This window comes from Phoxinus phoxinus (genome assembly GCF_949152265.1).
Source record: "Phoxinus phoxinus genome assembly, chromosome: 1".
NCBI lineage: Eukaryota > Metazoa > Chordata > Actinopteri > Cypriniformes > Leuciscidae > Phoxinus > Phoxinus phoxinus.
The window spans coordinates 6,710,896-6,723,598 of NC_136876.1; the positions used below are offsets into that span (position 1 = coordinate 6,710,896).

Below are 12,703 nucleotides of genomic sequence, written 5' to 3' on the forward strand. Positions count from 1 at the left end.
GCCATGTCTGAGTTTGAGCGGGAGCTCTTAAGCACACTCCAGGAGGCTCATAATATGGAGCAGACACCACCTCCTCCTCCTCCTCCTCCTCCTCCTCCTCCTCCTCCTCTTCCTCCTCCTCCTCCTCCTCCTCCTCAAGTAGGTCTTTCTGCAGCTGATGAGGATGAGATTTTTTTTTTGAGCCTCTTGCCTGCCATTCGACGCATGACCCTGGCCATGAGGGCCGAGGTTAAATTTAAGATATATTCCATGGTGTATGCGGCGGATATGGACGGAAGGGAGTAATTTTATTTAAAATGTTACTGATGTTCATGTTTGTGTTTTACATTTATACATTTTTTAATATTTCATATTTTTAGTTTATTTTGTTCAAAAAGTTCATATTAATATTTATTAAGGTAATATTTTGTTCAAAGTGTTCATATTTATATTAATTTTTTTACGTTTATTTTTTTCAAAAAGGTCATATTTATATTTATTAAGTTTATATGTTGTTCAATGTAATAAATTTTTGTTCAATAATAATTCTGCTTTTTAAATTGTGTTCATGACTATCGTTTATACTTGCTGTGCACATTTGCTAAGCGGATATAGATAGATTGGTACTGTAGATAGATTTATTTATTGCAACTGTACAAGTACAATAGCCTGGTAATACCAGACTCTGCTACTTCACTTAGTCAGGCTACAAGTACAATACAATGCTGTTTGGATGAATCCTGTAGATATGTATGTACAATGTGCAAAACATTGATGAGTCGAACAAGTTCTGTAGCTTTACAAAATGAATATGCTACAACTTCTGTAAAAATGACAAAGTGGTTGTCCAGCGTCTACTTCCGCCTGTGGTCCAACACACAGTTGCACGGAGTACAAAATAATTTGCCCCCACTGTCATGTAACACACTGGGAAACTGCTTTGCGCGATCTTTTGCGCTTATGTTTGTTGGCAAATGAGAATGATTTGCGAGCTTCATCATGGTTTCATCAGCTGCAAAACGGGGTTTGCAGCTTTTCAATGATGTCGCGCAATTACGTCACTTCATAACGTTCCCATGGCAACAGGGCAAATGGCTGCGCTTGTGTGAAGTAAACGCAACATTTTTCAACTTTCTGGAGGGACAATTACTGAGAGGGCTCGCTTACCTCACTCATAGACCTCACTCACCTCTAGCTACCGTTCACGTGATGCCAGTGTTGCCAAGTCCGCGGTCTCTCCCACCCCGAAACGCGATTAGCTATTTTTAAGAAGCAATTGGGCGGGATTTGTATGTGAAAATCTGGCAACCCTGCGTGACGCCTGTTGCTCATCTCTCTTTACGGCATGTCTCTCAGGTGTTGATAAGCATTTGTATGACAATTTAGGACTAAGGGACGTGATCGTATCGGATCGGGTTATACACCCGCGATTCATGCAATATCCGATCCAGTGATTTTGGCCAGTATCGGACTAATACTGATACCGAATATCCGATCGGCGCACCCCTAGGTGTTATGCAGCTGCTGGGTCGTTTTATGGCTGGACCTGCCAAGGAACAGCGCCCTCTTCGCTGAAATAAGAGGCGAAGTTGCCTCTCACTCTAAAGGCCTCCCGTGTGGCGTTGTTAGCAGACAACTACCATCACCAGGCCTACGGTAACTACCTGACCTGTGCCTTCTCCTCAGGGTCATGACACGCAGGTAGTTGTGGAGAACGCAAGTGGCTCTGACACACGTCTCAGCAGTAGTGGGGCTGACAGCCATCACTCTTCTGTACATTCTCCACTGTGAAGACAGAATGCCAAAAGCACACTCAACTACAAGCCTGGCACGACTGAGGCGGTAGTTGTACACCCTCTGCTCTCCAGGGACATGGGGGCCAGGGAAAGGGCGCATGAGGTTCCGGCGGAGGGGAAATGCCTCATCTCCTACAAACACAAATGGCATTGCACCACGATGCTCAGACCCAGGGATGACCGCAGATTCAGGGAGGTCCAGGGTGCCATCTCGGAGGCCCTCACCAAATGCAGAGTTGTAGAGGGATCCGCCGTCACTCGTCCTGCCATATCCACCAACGTCAACTACCCTAAAGAGGTAGTCGGCATCGACCACTGCCAACAGCACGATGGAATAAGCGCCCTTGTAATTATAGTACAGGGAGCCGGAGTTGTCTGGGTGACCACGTGCTTCCCATCCACTGAACCAAGACAGTTTGGGAAGTTCCAGCGATGGCTGAACACGTCTGCAATGGCACGCCAGTCCTCCATGCATGGTGCAGGCAGGTACTCCGGTAGCAGGGCATCCCAGATGGCAGCTGACACCTCTTTCACCACTCTTCCCACAGTGCAGTGGCCCACCCTGTAGCTGCTGGATATCGTCCTGAACGAATCCCCTGTTGAGAGGTATCTGTGAAGATATGAAGATATGTGACCCGCCACGGAAACCAGGGACACAAGTCGGCAGCACAACTTACGAGCAAAATGAGAAAGAAGCGTTTTTTTTCAAAACTGGCGATTTTCGCTTTTTTGCAGAGTCTGTTAGTTGAGATCACGAAGAAGCCTCTCCATGTTTTAGATATCAATATTGGTATATTTAAAATCGTACATTTTTAGGTTGAAATCGGCTTGTTTTGTGAGATTCTAGCTCGCAGTAGGGGCGTGTCATTGTCTGTGTGTATTTCCATACTGGATAAGCCGGCTTTTGTTTCTTTTGTTATTGCCCCCGCCCTCCAAGGGAACAGCGTGTTAGGACTGGGCGATATATATTGATATATTTTTTAAATGGGATATGGAATTAGACCATATCGCATCGATATAGTTCAAAGTTGCGCTGTGATTCTTGCTGCAAGCTGCTGCGTGCTTTTTGTAGCAGTCTGCGTCTCAACAGCCCAGTGTACAACGCGACAAATACTCACATTAAATGTTTACGCAGAGGAACAGGACACTGCAGTTCTCAAAAGTTCATTATTTGCATGTGCTTTAAAGCCTTGCCGGTTAAACATGTCATTCGCTGCTGAAGCGCTGTTCTAATGCGCTTTTCTGAGCACAAACAGCGGACGCGCACATGCACTAAAAGCCTGTCTAACAGCGCCTGGATACTGGACTAAGTTATCTTTCGAGTCTTTTTGAGCTAATACTGTCAAATACACTCAAGGTTTACATAAAGAAAGTTGGTTATGTCTAAACTGAAAGCAAACCGAGAAAATTGAGAGAAATCTGTGTGTCATATTATGCGTACATATTAGACGCGTTGCTTTCATGTCTTAAAGAGACAGTAGCCCTAATAGTAACACGCTGCCGCTTGTCCTTAAAGGGATTGTTCACCCAAAAATAAACATTTTGTCATTCTTTACTCACTCTAATGTTGTTCCAAACCTGTATTTATGTATTTATTGTGCTGAACACAAAAGAAGATATTTGGAAGAATGTGGGTAACCAGACAGTTGCTGGTCCCCATTGACTACCATAGGAAATACATATAGAAGTCACTGGGGAACATCAACTGTTTGGTTACCCACATTCTTCCAAATAACTTCAACAGAAGAAAGAAACTTATTCAGGTTTAAAACAACTTGAGAGAGTAAATGATGACAATTAAACATTTGGGGAGAACTATCCATTTAATGTTAATAAAACAACATCACACACTGCTCTTGACTGAGAACTTTAATAGTAACTTTAATAAGAATCAATGTATAATTTATACAGGGAAGTCCATATTTGGCTTTGACTTTCACTGAACATTTGCTCTCACTTTGAGTAAAAAATATCGGTATATATATCATATAGGCCTATCGATTATTCAGCCTAAATATATTGGGATAAGACTTTTGGTCCATATCGCCCAGCCCTACAGCGTGGTTACTTATTATGCAGCGCTCTAGCGGCTCTATCTGATATCAAAAGAGTTGCCTATACAGTTTTATCGGTAGATGCTAAGAGACATTTATTTATATATTACCTGTTTGCAAACTTTTTTTTTTTCTTTGATGGCACATTTTCCTGACCTTTTTGCTCCCCCATGTGCTTTACAGGGGGTATGGCTTATCTAAATGAGATGTAAATGAGCCCTATTGTCACTCCCAGCAGCAGAGAGAGGCGAGAACTGCTCAATCTTTAGAGGCAGATTTCTCCACTTTTAATTTTTTTGAGTGCCTACCTTCAAATGGCCACAACTTCTCCAAATATTATCAGATTTCCATGTGTTACACATCGTTGGAAAGCTTGGAGACTACACTTTCAGAATATGTGAATAACTCAAAATGCCCCAGAACCGACATGTGTCCTTACTTTCCGTGACCGGTCACATATATCAATTTACATATAGACAGGAAATAGAAATTAATGATGGGACGCATTATGTGTATTCACACACACACACACACACACACACACACACACACACACACACACGCACACACACACACTTAACTACACACTTATTACTTAACAATCTGCATGTATGTTTAAAAAAACATAAAATTTATGTTAAAAACATAATTTAACATATTAATAACACTTTTTTTTATTAATCAAAGTGTTTATTACAAATAAATGACTAAATTACATAAATGTTAATGAACTACTTAACTAATAAATGTAGTATATTCAGGTAGTAGCCTACACATTAACCAGTATATGTAATCACTGTTTTAGATATCGTTAACTCATTACCCCTCATAAGAAAATTTGACATAAACCTGACATAATCATTTGATAACTGTATTATCTGAAGTAGCCTACCGTAGACAAATAGCAAGGTGCTGAGCAGGACCAATTGCCCGACGAAAAAAGGTGTTCGTCTTGGCAATCCGGGGTCCCACTCGCGCCAGCAGGTCGTCGAACAGCTCCTTGGACAGCCTGAAATGTTCCCTGAACATGTCATCGTCAAGCCGGAGCTCCATCACAAGGCGGTGGTACTCCCCACACTCCTGCCGGACAACTTCTCTCCGGATAGGGTGAACCCAATAGCGAAGACGTGGCTTCTTCCTCCGGAGGTAGAGCAAAGCAGCTACAATGATCATTCTTTGTTTTTTATTCATGACTGCTTAACGCAATCCATAAAACACATCACTTCTTCGGAAAACCTTTTTCAATACGCAACATTTCCCGCTCGGTCAAAACCACGCCCATAGCGTAAACTCATCAGGGAACTGTGTACGCCCATCAACGTACAAATGTGGGGAGGCGTCGCGACACCACGCAACATTCGTGTCGGACAAGTGGATCAGTACCGTTAATGTTTACATGTTTTTGCCTCACAGGGCAGGGTTCTGTAGTAGTTTATCTCACAGAATGTCATTCTAAAATGTTTAATTGCATTTTGCATCCATTTTTTGAGAGAGTGCCAGTAGTTTTTACAATTTGTGCAACCTACAAATTTGACTACTTTTTTGTTGTTCATTTCATTTTTAAAAACAGGAGGGAGTCTGGGGCTGGACGATTTTGGCTATAATCATAATCGCGATTAATCAAACAAGTTACCTCGATTACGATTATTTGTAAAAATCTTTCTCATATGTCACTGGCAAGGCTTATACTGTAAATATGTTCATGGTTATTTTTTTCTAATGAAAGAGTGCATAATCTTTGTGATTCTAAAATAAGGACACAGATAGCTATTAATGCTTATTTATTAAATATTTCAAACAACTGGATCAACGCATACAATGCTTGAAATAAAAAAGTAATTTGTTTATGTAAAAAGAAAGTTTCTTAAAAATGAAACTTTTAAAAATAGTTATTTTTGTAAACAAAATAAATTATTGTAAATATTGCCATCTTAAAAGTAAAATATAACTTGTATCTCTTGTAAAAAAAAAATATATATATATTGTAAATTGCAATCTTAAAAGTAGAAAATAACTTGCATCTCTTGTAAACAAATGTTAACGCCATGAGCAAAAGCAGGGCTTGGACAAGGTACCTCTGATAGGGCTGTCACTTTAGAAAAAATCTCATTCGAACGGATGTCGGATATCTTGCAATGCATTCGAATTAGGGGTGTAACGATACGCGTAGGCCTGTCACAATAACAAATTTTGCTGGATGATAAGAAATTATTGCGATAAACGATAATATTGTCGTTCTGAGGCCATTTTCATCTAATATAATGATAATGGCATAATAATGCAGGTACACCTTTTCAAAGATCTATAAACTTTTATTTATAAAGAATATTACACATTGAAAACAGAAAACATTTTAACAGAAAACTGTTTCTTTATGCAAAAAGTAATTTTGGTGTAGTTTAAAAGATACTCTATGTCCTAATGAGGTCTGAGCTTAAATAATTGTGTCCTTTTCACCAGGAAATGTCTGAGACCCATTTCTTCAGTGCCATAGAGATGACGACAGTGGGGATCTATGTTGTGAAAGAAACTGCCAACAGCGAACCCTCTGACGTCGGAATAGTCATTGAGGGTGTGGTGGCACTTCGTGATCTTGAAAATGTAGCCCTTGCGTCTGCAATGTTGTTTGGACTCTTTTATGCCTTAAACATGCAGTACCCTACAAAGCTCCACTACACTTTTGAGGTAATTCAAAAGATAATCATGGAGGTGGATGTAGGTGAACTGTCAAGAAAAGCTCAAAGCTTGAAAACTAAACTCCACCAGTGAAGAGACCTCATTGTTCTTGATGAAAAATCCTTCAAAAGAACGGCTATTTGGCTATTTTTAAATATTTAGTAAGTTTTAAGAAGCCAGCTTGGGGGCATCTCAGTTTATCCTGGAAATAATCACTGGGAGGAATGATGAGGTGAGATTTGTAGTCAAATAATTAAAACTCAGATATCACACACCAATATCTGAGTTTGAATTATTCTGAAATATTGATTATTACCTCATTTTTCAGGTGCAGACTATATTCCATAGGGTTGCACAACATCCCTCTGCTTAGAAAGTGACATCACTATTTTGGATTTACCTTTAGTACAAAGTGTGTGTATGTGTTAAGCTATGTTGACTTATGTTATTCATTCAATACCTACTCACAAATAAACATCAAAAAGAAAGCCGGCTGCAATGAATGTCTGTGCAAAACAGCTTTTACTACAAACACTTCCACACAAGAACATTGTTATCACACAAGAACATTTTGATAAAAAACAAAATATTTAAAGTTTTAAATATATACTGTAGATAAAATTTGAATAAATAAAATGGAAATGTCTACATACAGTCCACTATTACTACTGTAAACTTTGCAAATAGGACATCAGCCCCTTCAAGTCTTAAATGAACAATAACAAAGGGTGCTTCAATGAATGTCTGTGCAAAACAGCGTTTACTGAAACATTTCTATACAAGAACAGTATCACAAAAGAACATTTTGATAGATAACAAAAAATATTTAAAGTATTAGACATATACTGTAGATAAAATTAGAATTAATAAAATGGAAATGTCTACGCACAGTCCACTATTACTACTACGTGAAGGATGCGTGCACAACTATCATCCTGCTGTTAGGCAGTAGCACCCCTGCGCTGGGTGCGCCCCTCCCCCTCCCCCTATAACCGAGGAGCTAATTTGTGTGCATCTGTGTGAAACATGCATAGGAAAAAAAGAACGACAGAAAGAACGGCTCCCCTCCAGCCGCGACTCGGCTCCCATCGTTCATGTTTATGAGCCGTTCAAAAGAATCGGTTCGTTCGCGAACGTCACAACTCTAGAAGGGACTATGAGCAGAAATGGACAGAGATCACCACACCTGATCTTGAGTGACGAAGATCATCCTCAACACCCACTGAGAATCCTGTTGAACGTGCCCAACACTGTAAAAAATAATTCCGTAAAAAAACGGATAATGTACTGGCAGAAAATTACCAGGACATTTTCCGTTAAATTACAGACAGTTCCTTCACCTCTAAAACGGAAAATTCTGTATATTAACAGTACATTTTCTGTACTATTAACGGATAATCCTTATACAGAAATTTCTATATTTATAGAAATTTTATACCATATATTTTGGTGGCAAATAATTCAAGAACCATATATACAAATTTAACATGGTTTATTTTTGTACAAATATTCATGCAAACATTCTTAAATGCATTCAATGAGTAAAGAAATATACATATAAATATATGACAAATGAAACAATGTACAAAGACCCATTAAAAAGTGCTTGTATTGTGGAATAAGTTTAGACATTAAACAAACAAGAGACAGAATTAAAAAAAGAAAACATGAGCAGGTACTTGCACAATATTGGTGTTGCACCAAATAGCTCACAAAATTCTTTGAAAAAAAACTTAATTAACTGTGAAAGTCAAGATTCAAAACATTTTCAAATGCAATACAATACAAATACAATACAGAAAGAAACAAAAACAAATGGAATACGAATACAGGTCTGCTGCTTTTATCATTAAAAATAGCTTTAGACTTAGTCAATAGTAGAGTGAAATGTTAGTGTTAATGCCATTTTTCTGTAAGAGAACACCATATTCCTTAAATTGTTAGTTCACCAAAAAATTTAAATTGTCATTAATTACTCACGCTCATGTTGTTCCACGCCCCACAAGACTTCCATTCGTCTCCATAACAAAAATTAAGATATTTTTGAGGAAATCGGAGAGATTTCTGTCCCTCCATTGACATCTTACGCAACTACCAATTTCAAGGTTCAGAAAGGTATACAGACATAAATGTAATCCATGTGACTCCAGTGGTTTAACCTCAAATTTATGAAATAAATGTGCACAAATGTTTTGTGTGAAGAAAAAAAACACATCTTTTCTCACAAAATATAGATCGCTGAAAAACAGCTTGTTGCTAGAATCTTATCGCATCTGGTTAGGACACCATGTTACTTTAATGATGTCTTTACTACCTTTCTGGAGCTTGAAAGTAGTAGTTGCGTAAGCTGTCAACAGAGGAAGAGAAAGCTCTCAGATTTCATAAAAAAAAAATCGTCATTTTTGTTCTGAAGATGAACTAAAGTCTTGCAGGGTTGGAACATCAGGAGGGCGAGTAATAAATGACATTATTTTAATTTTGGAGTGAACAACTTCCGTGAAAAAATTTCCTTCTTCGGTATGTTCAGTTAAAGGTCCATTTTGAGATTTGACAAAAGCTTAAAGGGATAGTTCACTTTGAAATTAAATTTTGGTATGTTTTATCTTACCTGAAGTGCATCCAAGATGTAGGTGTCTTTGTCTCCGCAGTAGTTTAAATTTTGATATTTTTAGGTCAAACCGTTCTTGTCAGTCAGTCATATAATGCAGGTATATAGGTACTGTCTCCAAAAGCATGCAGAGAAAAGTCCAAATTAAAAAATGCCCCATCGTAAGTGCACATTGATGGCCTAAGACACGAAACAAGCGGTTTGTGTGATAAAACGAACAGTATTTATATCGTTTTTATCTCTTTTACACAACCACGTCCAAGTGATCTGTTTACTTAGTCTGCGCAAGCGCCGGAAGGCGAAGTGATCTCTTGCGTGTGGACGTCACTCATTGTTTACACCAGAACCTATGCACAGAACAGAGATTGTAGGTAGGATGGCTAATATAAATGGTACTAGTTTGCACTTATCCGGGATGTTTAAACCGATGTAAAAAAATACATTTACGCAAGCTCGCGCGAACTCATCCGGGAGACCACTTCCGGAGCTTTACGGCGCTTACGCAGACTACGTAAACAGATCGCCTGGACGTGGTTGTGTAAAAGAGATAAAAACGATATAAATACTGTTCGTTTTATCACACAAACCGCTTGTTTCGTGTCTTAGGCCATCAATGTGCACTTACGATGGGGCATTTTTTAATTTGGACTTTTCTCTGCATGGTTTTGGAGACAGTACCTATATACCTGCATTATATGACTGACAGACAAGAATGGTTTGACCTAAAAATATCAAAATTGAAACTACTGCGGAGACAAAGACACCTACATCTTGGATGCACTTCAGGTAAGCTAAAACACACCAAAATGTAATTTCAAAGTGAACTATCCCTTTAAACTTTACATGGATTTTCAGTTGTTCATACAGGAACATCAGCAGTCTTGGAGGAATGTGTAGACGTTTGGTTTCCTTCATCTCAGCCTTTTCGACCTTCATTCAGGATTTCTGCACAGGAAAGTTGCATAAGAAAAAAAATATATGTTTTTAGCTACACACGAAATTAAATGAAGGAAATTGAACTACAAAGTATCATGCAGACCAGGTTGAGGTTGAAAAATAATCGTACAGTATTTTACGTTCGTTAAATTATCAACTGCCATCCCTAATTCTTTCAAATTCAAACACTGTATTAAATGCTAAGACTTCTGTTTCCAGTGGACTCCAATTGCATGTTATGTTAGCTTGTCTGCTCAACTAGGCTATACCTTATATTTCATTATTTTCAATTATAAACAGTAACACAACAACATGCTCTATAAATAATTTCATTAAAAATGTGTTGCTTACCTTTATGAACTCCAGGATAAGTGCCATTTTGTAGCTCACTGCCTCAATAGGGTAGGAGATGTGGTCAATAATAACTTATTGAATGACAGCAATCCTGAAAGCCCATCACCTTAAACAAATAAGATATTACAAAAGGAAAAACATTACACAACCACTTCAGAAAACCGCTCCAAAAACAGTTGTTTAAATCTTCCTTATAAAATGCTTTTCTACTGACCTATAAGCGTAAAAATCTTTGAAGGGGCTATTCAGCAACCAACTTTTTCTATAAACATTTTTCCTCAGACTTTAAATTTAAATGTGTTTTGCCAATATTGAGAACTCATAATGATTAATAATAATAAAATACTAATAAAACAAAATACAAACCCATAAGGAGCATGCAGGGTGGTGCTTGGGATGCACAGTAACTTAACGTTACATAAGGAAAGTCCTGTCAATAGATAAGAAAACAACAGAAACTATGAAACAAACTATAATAAAGTATAATAGCAGTCATGTTAAATTATTCTTTCAAGGTCATTATTAAGGGTTTAAAGTCATATGTGTCGTGTGTGTATAATGTCTGTGTGTCGTCTAAAACAAAAACAAGACAATAAAAAGTCTAACGTAAACATAACATTAACGTACGTTACCTCATTTGGAAGAAAACGTGGTGTTTTCCTTTATCCAGCTGTACTGCATCTTCACACACAGTCTTCACGTTGTATCTTCATGCCTTTTAAATCAAGTCTTAAATGGCCTTTACTTTTCTCGACGATTTTATCTGGTGGCTTTTGTTTGAAGCCATTAAACTGCTCCAAAAACACGAGTAACGTTACTGCACTTCATCCTGGTTAACGGGTGCGCTCGGCACGAAATAAACCGCATCACCGACCAAATAAAAGCCAATAAACCAGTTACAACGAGGACACTATAACACATACAACCAGGGGAACTTCCACGAGTGTGAAATAAATATTTCAATGTGTGACGATAAGCATAAAATGATAAACGCGACGGCTCCGACATTCATTTGCCTAACAAGCCGGGTGGCAACCAAATAACATTACGTAAACAGCTTATTTGACTCTTAGCTAAATATAATTTTCGGTTTTTACCACAGAAGTGTCAGAATAACTTCCACACATCCGAAATCCGACTTTATAAAGCAACTTTGGCCGCGGTCATCTGCGTGTGTAATGGCGGTTGCGTCTCAAACTTTTCGCGCCGATCAGGTTCTAGTTCCCACAATGCAACGCGTAATTCAAAATACGGGTAAAAGTCCTGTAAAAGACAAATACGGAAAATTCCTTCAAATTAATATGGTACATTGTACCGTATTTTTACGGAATTTTTTTACAGTGTAGTTATTCGCAATACTATTACACGAGACGTGAAAATAGAGCCACCAGCCACCAAAGTAATATTAAAGAGGTGTGTGAACTCGCAAGTACGATGTCAGGCACATGATTTGCTCTGGCCCACTTCCTGTTCACAGGAGTGATGAGATGCTTAGTAGACTGTCCTCACTCAATGGCTGGCTGTTAAAGTGGTGTCCGCAAAATAATATAGAATTCATAGACAATTGGAAACGTTTTTGGGACAGACCTGACCTGGTGAAAAGAGATACAATTTTAATTGATGTTCAACAAATAAAAACAAATATAATACAAATGAAAAAATAATAAAGTTTGGGTTGATGAATATTCAATCTCTTACTTCAAAAGCACTTATTGTAAATGATATGATATTACAGAATATAACCTAGATGTGCTGTGTTTGACAGAAACCTGGCTAAAACCAAACAATTACATTACTTTAAATGAGTCCACCCCACAAGATTACGGTTATAAACTTTATAATATAGTAATATTTTCAGAATTACTAGGAAGTCTAGTTTCAAATATAATTATTTTGAACTGTTGGTGCTTAATATAACACTATCTAGTGTAAATGATCAATAACATTTGACATTTGTGCTGGCTACTGTATACCGACCACCAGGACACAGAGTTACATGGAGTGCAGAGTACAGGGCACACACTGCAGAGTTAGTTCTGGCTGCAGATAAAGTACTAATTGTTGGTGATTTTAATATACACATAGATAATGAAAAAGATGCATTGGGATTGGCATTTAAATACATTCTGAACTCTAGACCTCTGAGTTAGACAACACGTGTCAGGACCGACTCATTGCCGTAATCATACTCTAGATCTAATACTATCACATGGAGTAGATGTTGATGCCGTTGAAATACTGCAGCAGAGCGATGACATCTCAGATCACTATCTAGTCTCATTAAGCCGAGGCTGCAAAAA

At 38.2% G+C, this 12,703-nt stretch overlaps 1 long non-coding RNA gene across 1 annotated transcript; it reads right to left on the reverse strand.

Annotated features, from left to right (window-relative positions):
* Nucleotides 1-9,824: 9,824 nt before the first annotated feature.
* LOC307005046 lies at nt 9,825-11,747 on the reverse strand. The gene is made up of 4 exons (XR_013799207.1): nt 11,036-11,747; nt 10,770-10,833; nt 10,401-10,509; nt 9,825-10,058 (listed from the first exon to the last, which is right to left on the reverse strand). It is a non-coding gene; the product is annotated as an uncharacterized lncRNA (long non-coding RNA).
* Between the last annotated feature and the right edge of the window lie 956 nt (nt 11,748-12,703).